The sequence below is a fragment of the Camelus bactrianus genome, chromosome 19, assembly GCF_048773025.1.
Source record: "Camelus bactrianus isolate YW-2024 breed Bactrian camel chromosome 19, ASM4877302v1, whole genome shotgun sequence".
Taxonomy (NCBI): domain Eukaryota; kingdom Metazoa; phylum Chordata; class Mammalia; order Artiodactyla; family Camelidae; genus Camelus; species Camelus bactrianus.
The window spans coordinates 26,054,279-26,066,484 of record NC_133557.1 but is presented as its reverse complement, the minus strand read 5'-3'; the positions used below and the strand labels follow the sequence as shown (position 1 = coordinate 26,066,484).

At 44.1% G+C, this 12,206-nt stretch overlaps 1 long non-coding RNA gene across 1 annotated transcript; it reads left to right on the top strand.

Annotated features, from left to right (window-relative positions):
* Positions 1-5,976: 5,976 nt before the first annotated feature.
* Positions 5,977-11,709, top strand: LOC123617924 (uncharacterized). Its single transcript, XR_006726220.2, has 3 exons — positions 5,977-6,224; positions 6,966-7,023; positions 10,215-11,709. It is a non-coding gene; the product is annotated as an uncharacterized LOC123617924 (long non-coding RNA).
* The last annotated feature ends 497 nt before the right edge of the window (positions 11,710-12,206 follow it).

Here is a 12,206-nt window from a genome sequence, read left to right as displayed (position 1 = left end):
TGTGTGGCGCATGTGGTCTCTCGCTCTGATTTCCTGTAGTTCATACTATTCACGTGTAAATCGTGATGATTATTAGTGTGGTCTCTGACTTGATGCTGCATTTTCTCTGGAAGTTTCCAAAGCTTCCTGCTGAGAAGAAAGCATCTTTTAGGAGTTATTTGACTGGCCAAGAAATCTGTGTGTTCATTTCAGCAATTGCTAGATTTGAAGCAAGAATATGAAAACACCATCCACTGATAGTGATCACAAGAGAAATAACCCAGGAAAGCCTGTCTCTACAAACAGAAGAGGAACAAACACAGCATTCTTAACCCAAAACTCTAAAGACAGTCCTGCATAATAAATGGCGAATCTAATCCAAACGTCAAACCATGTTTGCTCCAAAAGGTGACACTCTGAAATTTTCCTACAACTGGTTTAGATCAAGAAGCAAATTTTCTCTCTTTTCACTTGGGAAGTAAACACTGGCTATAAGTCCCTTTTAAGAGATGAATCACTTCGCCCCTGCATCTGACACGGGATTAGGTCATTCGTTTGTTTCTGGGATATAGTCTACCCTTGACTACGACTCGTTTCCACAATTTGTTCAAACATTTTCTGGCAATTTCTGATTTGTTCAGACAAAGACCGGAAGCTTCAATCCCACTGAATTAACCGGTTGGGTTATTACCAAAGTGGAACAGAGCCAGAAAGCTGAAAACGTAACACAGCATGTTCTGTTGGGACATACTGTCTGCCTTCATAAAGGTAGTATCGTTCCTAGAACTCTCACCCACCAGTTAGCTCAGTGAGCTGAGAATGTTTTTCTTTCCTATTGTTTTTTTGTTTTTTTTCTTTTTAAACAGCAGGAATAGAAGAGATTGGTAATTAACCAGGTTAATTAACTGGTTAATTAACTCTTCTGCCTCTTGGAACATACTAGAAAGTAAAAGTAATCATCCTCTTTCTTATAACTTCGACATCTCAACACTGACATCTCTACATCAATCAACCAAAACGAAGAGAGGAGGAAGGAAAGGATGGAGGGAAGGAGGGAGGAAGAGAGAGGACAAGAAGAAAACCAATACAATGTGGGGGAAGGTGTAACTCAAGTGGTAGAGTGCATACTTAGCATGCACAAGGTCCTGAGTTCGATCCCCAGTATCTCCATTAAAAAAAAAACAACAAATAAATCTAATTACCTCCTCCCACTAAATACATCAATTAAAAAAATATATACAATGATTCACAGCTACAGAATACACAACCCAGAGACAACATCTGGGTAGACTAGTCTAAAAACTCAGAAGTCACTCAAGTAGCTACCATGTTCAATTAATACAAGAGTATGTTTAAATAATACCTCTGGTTTTCATGCCATTTAGAGTTTATCCGGGACTTTCACATCTATTGTTAATTGTTTTGTCTGGTATCATTAATCATCTTTTATATTGAAGAAAGCCAAGGATTAAAGGAGGCCGAATCATTTAAGGAAGATCACGCACCTAACACAAGGCTGAGCCAGAATGGACCTTGGTATTTCAGTCTTAGTTTACATTCCTTATCATGACACCAGAGGGGTTTTTTTCTGTTTATGCTATAACATTCCTGCATTGCTCACATTTTCATAGGTATCCCGCAATTTTTAGGAACCCGGACACAAAATTATTTTGTAAGAATCAGAGCACTGCACTCACTTGTAAGCACTACAGTGGTTCACAGCACAGTATCAGATGCCAACAACCAGTCCACCTCCTTCTGTTCTGTTCAGAAAACACCCTGGAACGGGTCTCAGGCCTATTTTCCCAGCCAGCATCTCTTCCTGTAGAAAACTACTCTCACTGCATAGAAGTGGGGGTGATTTTGCCTGCCAGGGGGACATCTAGCAACAGCTGGGGGTATTTCTGGTTGTCACAATGGGCGAGTGGGTAGGGGTTAGTACTGGCATCTAGTGGATCGAGGCCGAGGGTACTGTTAAACGTAATAACGCACAGGTGGCCCCACAGCAAGGAATGACAGAGCCCAGAATATCAATGCGGCCGGCGGTGAGGAACCTTGCTGCACAGGACTCCTGCTCCGGTCCCATCATCCTGGGGGCCTGTCCTCTGATCCCACACCAAAGACAGGCACAGGACCCAGTCCTGGCCAGCTGGGACCCCCTTGCCCACAGGACTTTTCCCAGCGACAACGAGGAAAGTGTTCTCTACTTCTCTCAGATCAAAAGCTTAAGGCCAACAAAATCTTAGTCCCACTAGACTGAGAATGAAGAGAGGACAAGGCAGGCAGAACCAAGAGGGAGAGAGAAAGAAAAGAGAGGGAGAGAGAAAGAAAAGAGAGAGACAGAGACAGAGACAGAGATCTAAAGACTATTGAATCAGGTCCTGCCTCCCTACCTCTTAAGCTTTTGAACTATGTAAGCCTATAAATTCTTTATAAAGGGATTTCTCTTAGGAGTTTTGCTTAAGCTAGTTTGAGGTGGACTTCTATGATTTCCAAGTAAGAGTCTTGGCTAATGTAGAAGGCGGCAAATGAGAGTAATACTATTTTAAGACTATCGTAAATCATTTCTAACCAATATTTTTAAGAGCATATCACTCACCAATGGCAGTACTTCGGCTACTACTGCTAACAGATAGCACTGCAGTCCGTTAGTCAGAAGTAAAGTCTCTTCCACGTGAATTTAAAATAAGGGATAACCAGAATCACCAATGTATTGTTTTCCTTTACCGAACAGGGAAGACACAAAGCTAAGGTTTGAAGCTCATCAACCTAGTATTTGAAATAATTTAAGGAGTCACAGTTGCCAGTGTGAGCCCAAAGTCAGATCCGAAGTATGAAGGCCATCACTTGACAGGAAACGTTCCATTCCAGAGAAGACCCACCTGAGTCTCTCTGACTCATCTCAAACAAGAGAAGTATGGGGCATTGTAAGGGACCTCTTCTAGACAACATTTCAAGGAATCTCCACTGGGATGGTTAAGAGGCATCTCAAAGTCAACATGTTTGGGGAGAGAGAACCCAGGAGGAGCAGGATGGGCTCTTGAGTTGAAGAGATGGAGCTGAGAGGTTTGGAGACTGAGACAATTAGGGTTCAGCAGGCTGGGTACCAGAGAGAAGAGGGGGCCAGGGAGAGAGAACTCCAGAGATCTGCCAAGGACCCACCTGAGGTCCTCAGCTGACTGCTGGTCAGCACACCCACCAGGAGAAACATCACGAAGCTTCGGAGAGAACCACCACTAGATTAGAGGGGACCATACTGGGGCTCACAGAGCCAGAATGGACGACCTCCTAATTCCCCAGCAATGGGCAGAACACTCAGAAGGGTCTTGCTTCAGTAGTAGGGAATAATTAGCCCCGGATGCTAACTGCTGCTCTGATCCTGCCTAACAGATCTTAAAAGCAAGACCTGAAAGGATCAAACTATTTCTGGGTCGTTTAACTGTATCCCAGAACAAAGCTTGAGAATATTCATGGAAACAACATAAAAACACCCACACTCAACAAGGTCAAATGCATATTGGCAAACAGCAAAAAGAAAAATTGCCAGGCAGGCAAAGATGGAGGAAAACAGGACCCAGCTGATAATTGTGAAGCAACAGAACTGCCAGGCAGCCCCCAGAACCATGAGAAATAATAAACTACTGATGTTTTAAGCCACAAATTTTGGGGTGGCTTGTTAAACAATAATAAATAACTGGGGAAAAAAACCCAAAAAGACATATATCTTCTCTCCTCTGGATTGTTGTACTGGCCTCCAAAATGGTTTTCCTGATTCCATTCTTACCCCCTATAAATATCTCAATAGCAGTCAGACTGATCTTTGTAATCTAGTCCAGGTCGTGTAAATGTGATGCTCCCAAGCCTCCCATGGCTCCCTATTTCCCTCAGAGTGAACAAAATCTCCACAACAACTCTAAGAACCCCACCCTCCCCACCGCCACCATACGCCTCTCCACCCACCCGGTGAAATATACTTGGGCCCCCAAAATGAAGCAAAGTTTTTTCCCTTTGTGCTTTCCCACTGAAGGCACGTCTAGAACATCCCGATGTCATATTTCACCCTCCCCCTCTCCGGAGAAGGAGAAATCCCAGCCATTAATTAGACCCAATAAAAAACACACACACATGCACACAAAACAAAAAAACAAAACTAACCTCAAGCCCAGGCTCCAACCACTATGTCCAAGAGCTCTAGCCTCAGAGCCTGTGCCTTGCTGGGTTCTCTTCCTGGAATGCTCTTCCCCAGTGTGGCCCCACACTGTCTTCTAAAGGTCTTCCTTGTATGAGAGCCTCCTCTGACTGCCTGCAGAAAACAGGGCCACTTGCTGGCGTTCCCTCTCCCCTCACCCCACCTCATTGTTCTAGGTAGCACCGCATCCTTTTGACATGCAATATGCGTTTCTTATCCATTTGCTGGTCTGTGCCTGGGGGCAGGGGCTTTATTGATTTTGACTCCTGCTCGCTCTCCAGCATGCAAAATGCTCTAATACCTGTAGTAAGCAATCAGTCAAAATATGTGTTGGATGAAATGAATGCAGATGAAATGAATGTATGATTGACTACTAAATTCAGAACCATATAAGGCCAAATATAAATTTTCTCCCACGGAGGTCTGCACTAAGAGGTTAGAAGGACTGCATTCCTGTAAATGTTCTTAGCCTCCAACTGCATCTCATCAGCTCTTGTAAATGACTTAATTTTTTGTTATTGTTAAAATTTTGTCTTCTTGCATCAGCAGCCCCCCGATGGGCCCAGAGTGCCCTGAACCAGCAAGTGACAATGAGGAGGGCTTGCTCTCCCAAGGCTATAGGTAAGATTATATTTGCTAAGGTTGAGTCTGAAAAAGAAAAGGAAAAAAAAAGAAAAGAAAAGCAACTACAAGGACCACAAAGCGAATCAGAATAAAACAAAGCCAAATAGAAACCAATGTACAGAGTGTCAGGGAGTACAAGAGAGGTTTCTAGGATGCTAGAATATTCTATGTCTGCATCTGGTTGTTCTTTACTCGGGCTTATTCAGGTGTGAAAATCCATCGAGCTATACATTTATGATATGTATGAATGCATAATAAAATGTTTAAATAATATAAAAATAGTTATCTCAATGATCTACTTCTTAATAAAAAAAAAACTACACACTGTGCGATGTTTTTAAGATGCTAGAACAAGTATCTTCTCTATAGCACAGTGAACTATATTCAATACCTTGTAGTAACCTATAATGAAAAATATAAGGAATATATGTAAGTGTATGACTGAAACATTATGCTGTATCCCAGAAACTGACACATTGTAAACTGACTGTACTTCAATTTTAAAAAAAATTTTAATTAAAAAAAAAAAAAGAAGCTATAGCAATCAGCTACTAGCCATGGGGGTATCGCACCTGTCCTCCTCCACGGAGCGCCCACCTTATGCTCAGTGTCTTACTGCGGTTGGGGGATCTCAAGGGAGGAATTAGGGACTAGATTTGCCCTCAAAACACTTCCCATGGGGTCAGGGCCAAGAGAGCAACAGATCGAATGAGCCAATAATGATAATGAAAATAGAAAAAAAAAAAAAAACCCACCCAAAAACACGTGAATATTCACGAGGCCTTCCCCCAGGCACCATTCCATTTGGTAAACAGGTATTTTTAAATGCTAAACTGCACTGTAATAAATAGTGACAAATGGAAAACCATCCGTCACCCACCTTTTGAGTCAGGCCCCAGCAAGAGCCCTCCCGCCTGGTATCCTTCGAGCCAATTGAGCAAGACCGAGTTTGGTCCAGAAGCAAAGGAAAGCTTCATTCTCTGATGAAAGAACAGGCCCAAATTCTCGATCTAGAACACATGTGGTCCCCGGGGTCGAATTTATAGGGTTAGCGGGGCTGGGGCGGAGCTCGCTGGGGCGGAGCTCGCTGGGGCGGAGCTCGCTGGGGCGGAGCTCGCTGGGGCGGAGCTCGCTGGGGCGGAGCTCGCTGGGGCGGAGCTCGCTGGGGCGGAGCTCGCTGGGGCGGAGCTCGCTGGGGCGGAGCTCGCTGGGGCGGAGCTCGCTGGGGAGCAGGCGCAGTTGTCCTGCTCACAGCGCTGGGGGTCCAAGTGTCGTAAACGGCGCTTCTGCACACGGCCCTCCCGGCGGAAGTGTCGTGCACGGCCGTTTGGCGCTAGGAACGCAGGTCTGAAGTGCCAGGTGCAGGTTGTCTGCAGCGGCCGCCGGCGAGCGAGTGAGACGAGACCAAGCGCCAAGGAAAAGGAAAAAGAAGGTTAGACTTTATTACCTAGATTCTGTTTTTATTTCCCAGGAATTTTTTTTTAAGTTTTATTTATTTATTTTTAAATTAGTTTTTAATTTTTAGTTTTTTCCCTTGGGGGTGGAGGTAGTTAGGTTTAATTACTTACTTGTTATTTAATGGAGGTCCTGGGGATTGAACCCAGGACCTTGTGCATGCTAAGCGTGTGCTCTACCGCTGAGCTATACCCTCCCCGTTATTGTTGTTTTGAAAGAGACTCTGGACAAACTGTAGTATGTTCTGGCCACAGCAAGAGAACTTGGCAAAAAGGGGCCACAGAGGACTCTGGGAGCCTGCGGTGGGCATGGGAAATACAGGGTTAATACCCCTTCCCAGGCTGCCTTCAGTTAGGCTAATTAAGCAGTTTCACCAGTAGGATGGGGGTGTACCTGGCAGCAGACACCTGAGCTCTCAGAGGGAGCTGCTGGAAGGTCCTGGAGAAGAGGAGGTACCCTTGAGGAGAGGGGCTCAGTGCAGGGGCACATCGAAAAGTATTCTCTTCCCGGCCTTCAGAGAAGATTTGAAACAAGACTGCACTCCCCGCCCCACCCTCAAGGCATTCAAAGGATTGAGACCATGGGTGAATCAGTACAAAAAGGTGAAAAACAAAGAGAAAGCTCTCCATTCATTAAATTTTTTTAAGTTGTTTTTTTCCCCCATTCATTGAGGAAAAAAAGTCTCCTTTCACTGAATAAATACATTGGATTCTTTAAGGGTAAGAAGATCTGCGCCAAGGCCTGGGGATGGAACAGGGAGCCTCCAGGACCTACAGGTGAGTGGAAACGAGTCTGTTGAACTGGTAGGAGGTATCTTATAATGACGCCTAACATTTACGGAGGGCCTACTATGTGCCAGGTGCTGATCTAACATTTTTCCTACATTAACCCATTCAACCCACACCTTCTAATGAGACATACACTACCATGTTCCACTGAGCCTAGGACATAGACACATTTTTGGTCTTTATAAATAGAGTTATCAGAGTAAGCAAATAAAATGCAGCATCCCAATTAAATTTAAAATCTAGATACACAGTGAATAATTTTTTAGTCTAGAGATGTCCCAAGTCGGATACCCCCAAATGAGATAAACTGATCCTAAAACATCCTTCAGTTTTTTATGTGAAATTCAAATTTAACTGGACTTCCTGTATTTTATGTGGCAACGCTACTTAAAACATTTCTAAAATTCGTGTAAGTCTTAGAGTCAGTGGGTTGTTTCATAATTCAGAACAATTTTTTTTTTCTTTCTTCCTGGCTCATAAGGTTGCATTTCGGTGGCTTCTTGGAGTGGTTGACTATAATATCATTTTCCCCATTTGGCAAATGAGCAGACTGAGGCTGGAGGAGGTTAATTCACTCCCCCAGGTTGCAAAGCCAACAGCATGGCGGGGATTTGAACCCCGGCAGGCTGTCCTAGGACTCCTGTCCTTACTGTCCTTCCAGCTAAGGACCTGCACAACTGATGTCAAAGAGCAGTTGACATTAGGAGCCATTTGGTCACATTTCTGACTTTTCTTTTTTTCCCCTTCAAAATTCTGTAAAGCATTTTGGATCTGTATCTTTAGTTTTTTGGTGATGAAGAGTTGGGATTCAAGTTCAAGTCAGCCAGGAAGGGACAGGGGTTAAGGAAACAAGACTCTGAAATTGTCAGTCAACTCGTAACAAGCATTCAGATCCCATCATCCATTTGTCCAATAAATATTTGTGTTAGATTCCTCTAGACCAGGACCATTTTAGAACTAGAGACCAGGCAAGGAAGGTAACAGGGAAAAAAAAAAATCCTCACCCTCATGGATTTTAACCTTAGAGTGGTAGAGACAGGAAATGAATAATCCAGTTATACAGCACGTTAGAAGGTGATGAAAATTATGGGGGAAAGTAAGGTAAGCCGGAGAGTGAAACAGGAAGTGATGGGAGTGGGGTGGGTTTCAGGGGGTTCTCGGTGGAAAGGGGACATTTGAAATGAGTAGCGTTAACCGCTGCCATCGCTGAGTGACGTAGGAATACAGTGGGCCGCGCGGGGTATAACTTCTAGAGCAGTGCTAGAGGTATTTCTTTTCTTTGTTTTAACTATAATTCATTTAATTGTTAAGTTTTATAGCTTAAGTTTGGATAATGGCTGTGTTTAACAGCCAGATCACAAAATCCCTGAAAGCGGATCTGTCGGCTCTAGTGAGCTTGTGTAAGTCAACTCCAGCTCGCTTTTCACCCTCCTCTTTGCCCATTTCATGCCTGCCCACCCCTCAGATCTCAGCCAAGCAGTGTTTGTTCAGGGAATTCTCAGTACACCCCACCCCAGGCCCTGTCACCCTTGTGTTACCTAATTATACGTGTGATGATTGTTTTATTGTTGTCTTGACCCTTTACAAGGTCAGCTCTCTGTGAAAGCAGAGTTCTGGTCTGTCCCGTCTCCCATGCGCTCGCAGGGCTTGGTACACAGTAGGTGCCCGTTGTTTCTTTAAGGAATGCATAAATGAATGAGATACTTCCATTAAGAGTCTCCCTACCTCTTAAATGTGCAAGTGTTGGTAACACTGTAAAGAAATTATGTAAAATTTTGTGCCCAAAGAGTGAATCATTTATTAAACAAATGACCCACTTCCCAGCTCTTTGCTTTTATGGCTTTTATGTCATGGACCCTGTTGGGGTCTGGGGTAGCCTGTGATGCCTTTCTCAGAATTGTTTTTAAATGTACAAAAAATGCATAGGCTTGCAAAGAAAACCAATTATATTAAAATACAGTTACTGAAAAAAATTTAAACAGATGTATAATACTATAATAGATGTACTTTTTTTATTAACTCAATAAATGACAAGATCCAATGGGAAGTCTGCTAACAACTGTAATTTTGAAGTGGCAATAACCATAAAAGATATTTCAGATTATCTGATGTGATATGAAAATGTCTGGTTTCCATTGCTGACAAAGTTTCAAGGACTGCTCATTTTTACTCATTTTCAAAAGGAGAAAAAATAGTAACAACACTCGGGTTAGTGTTTATGTGTTTGTTTGTTTATCCTGAATTTTATCCAAGTATCACTTGGGAAGACCCACAGACACTGGGTTAAGGATTCCTGTGGAGACACCAATTAGCCCAAGGGTTGCAGGGGATATAGAGCAAAGATTTCCACACAAGAAAGAGGCCTGCGGATGAAAAGCCAGGATTTGCTGTCAGATGTTTCCAAATTCAGATTCTTCTGCCTACCTCTTACAGGCTGTGTGACCTTGGGTGTGTTCCTTAATTACTCTGAGCCTAAGAGCCTTCATCTGTAAAATGGGGCTACTGGCAGCCACCTCCAAGAAATGTTCCGATGCTTAAATGATGTAGAACAGTGCCTGACATGTAACTGACGCTCAGGAAATAGTAGCTACTATTTCTGTTTTACTTCTGCCTGTTCTTTTTGACCTGGGAAACTCCAGGGCTTTCAAAAGAATCAAACTGCATCCATGGTGACTTAAGGAAGAGATCTTATCCTTGTGACCATTGAAGCTTGAAAACTGTAACATGGGACAGAGCCGAGGCCCGTGTGTCTCAACCGATTCTTCTAAAAGGCCTTCGAGCTTTTTATCAGAAAAACACTTTGATCAGAGTTTCTGGAGCTTAAAGGCCGAAGAGAAACACACACAAGGGCTGGAGCCTTGCCGAGGAGATCCACCCTACAGATTCTGCAGTCAGATAAAGATTGGGTGATTTTCCGGCCTGACCTGCCTAGCACTGCCCTGGCTAATGCTTGCAGTTTCCATGTGCCTGTTAATAACATCCCTTTCACTCTTAAGAGCATCCCAGTTGGTGTGATACATCAGATGGTCACTATAGAGACGGAGCCCCCTTCTCTCTGAGCGGCCAAGCTCCTGATGAGACTCTTTTGAGGAGACAGTTAATATAACATATTTTCCCCTCCTTGGCAGAATTCAGAAAGGAAGCTTACAGCCCCTGAAATTCGGGTCCTTTTCTTCCAGGGTTCTGAAATTATTACTGCAAATGGGATTTGGAGGCAAAGAAACCTGAAATTAGAGTGACCAGCCATTGCGCTCTGCCTTGGACTGCGAGGTTGACCAAGATGCAGGGTTTTCAGTGCAAAACTGGGCTGGTTGGTCATGCTATCTGGAATCAAATCCTTACTCTACTGTTTACCATGTGTGTGACCCTGAACGCGTTATTTTTCTCTCTCTGAGCCTCACTTTTCTGACATCCAGTGAGGATAACAATGTTTACCCCCACTGTATTATTATAAGGATTAAGTAAGATAATATTTTCTGTAAGGATTAAGGGAAGTACCATATAATCACCCCTCCAGTGACTTCCATCCAAATAAAACCTAAAATAAAACCCGAAGTCCTTATTGTGGCTTACGATGTCTTACACAGTCTGGCCCTTGGGTCCTCTCCAACTTGATCCTTTGTGTCTCCCGCCTCCCTTTGACCCCTTTGCTGCAAGCACTGGCCTGCACGCTGGTCCTTGCACACCACTCTTGTTCCTCCTCCGGGCCTTTGCACTTGCTGTAGACATCCTCATCACAGCCTCGGCGCTGATGACATCTCTGCAGCGAGATCTTCCCTGGTCCCACCAGCTGAAATAGCGTATTCCTCCTGTCACCCCCTGTTCCTTTACACCCTGTGTTCTGCCCCTCACAGTGTTGGTCACCACTGGATACTATATTATAAATCACATTTAGTCGTTTCTTGCCTGGTTTCTCCATCAGTCTGTAAACTCCCTGAAGCATGTACCTGCTTTGAATCACTGACTGCACTTCCCCTATGCCTTGAACAGTGCCCAGCACAGGGCACGAGCTAGCAGGACTTTTTGAAAGAAATGAACACATCCTACACAGCAAAAGGGCCTTTTGAGTTCAGGGAGTGGTATCCGTCCTTGTGGCCGTTCCTCTGTAATTCTTTGGGAAAGTGCTGGGAAGGTCTGCTGGTACCTGTGTGTGCGTCACGTGAGACTTGCCAGTTCACTTATCAGTGTGACCGGCAGGTGCCATATCGTTTACAAATGAAAGACTTGGTAGGAGGGATATAGTTCGTACTTAGCGTGCAATTAGGTCCTGGGTTCAATCTCCAGCACCAGCGCATTTCTGGAAGGACAGTGAAGAGGCATCATTTCGGAGGCAGGATGTGGGGTGGAAGATACTTTTGAGGAGTCAAGATTAACCTAAAATCACATTAGCCAAGTTACGCTTGAAAATCCCTTGCCTAGGTCTCCCGTGGTGTGCGTAGGGCCTGGCACATGCAGCTCTGGGCTCCTTTTTATACGTGTGCAAGGTTGAAGATCCTCGGAGCTGGACTAGGAAATGAGCGCGAGGAGCCCGTCCGTGCCAGCGTGCTTGTAGGCGTTCACGTCTCCCCGCTTTAAGGCCGCTCTGTCCCAGCATCGGATGATGAGGGGGTGGAGCGCTCGAAAGTGGCCTTGCTTATCGTGGGCTGACCTCCTTGTCTCTGCGGCCTTGATGTGAGTTCATAGATTTGTTTGCAGTTGTGAGAATTAAGTGGGAGTGTGCAATCGAGTATTATTAGGCCGTACAAAGGAGTGAAGTACCAGCACACGCTACGCCATGGGTGGACCTTGAAAACACCATTCTAAGTGAAAGAAGCCAGTCACAAAAGACCACATATTACATGATTCTATGTATAGGAAACGTCCATAATAGGCAAGTCTAAGACAAAAAGTAGACGAGTGGTTGCTTAGGGCTGAGAAAGGGGGTAATAAGGAATGATACCTAAAGGGTACTGGGTTTCTTTTTGAGACGATGAGAATGTTCTAAAATTGACTGTGGTGATGGTTGCCCAAGGCTATGAATATACTAAAAACCATTAAATTGTACACTTTAAATGGATGAATTATATGGTATGTGAGTTATATCTCAATAAGTCTGTTAAAAACAAAACGACTACATCCTGGCCCATCACAGAGAAAATTACTATGGAGAAAATAGAGCAGGAAAGGGGGAG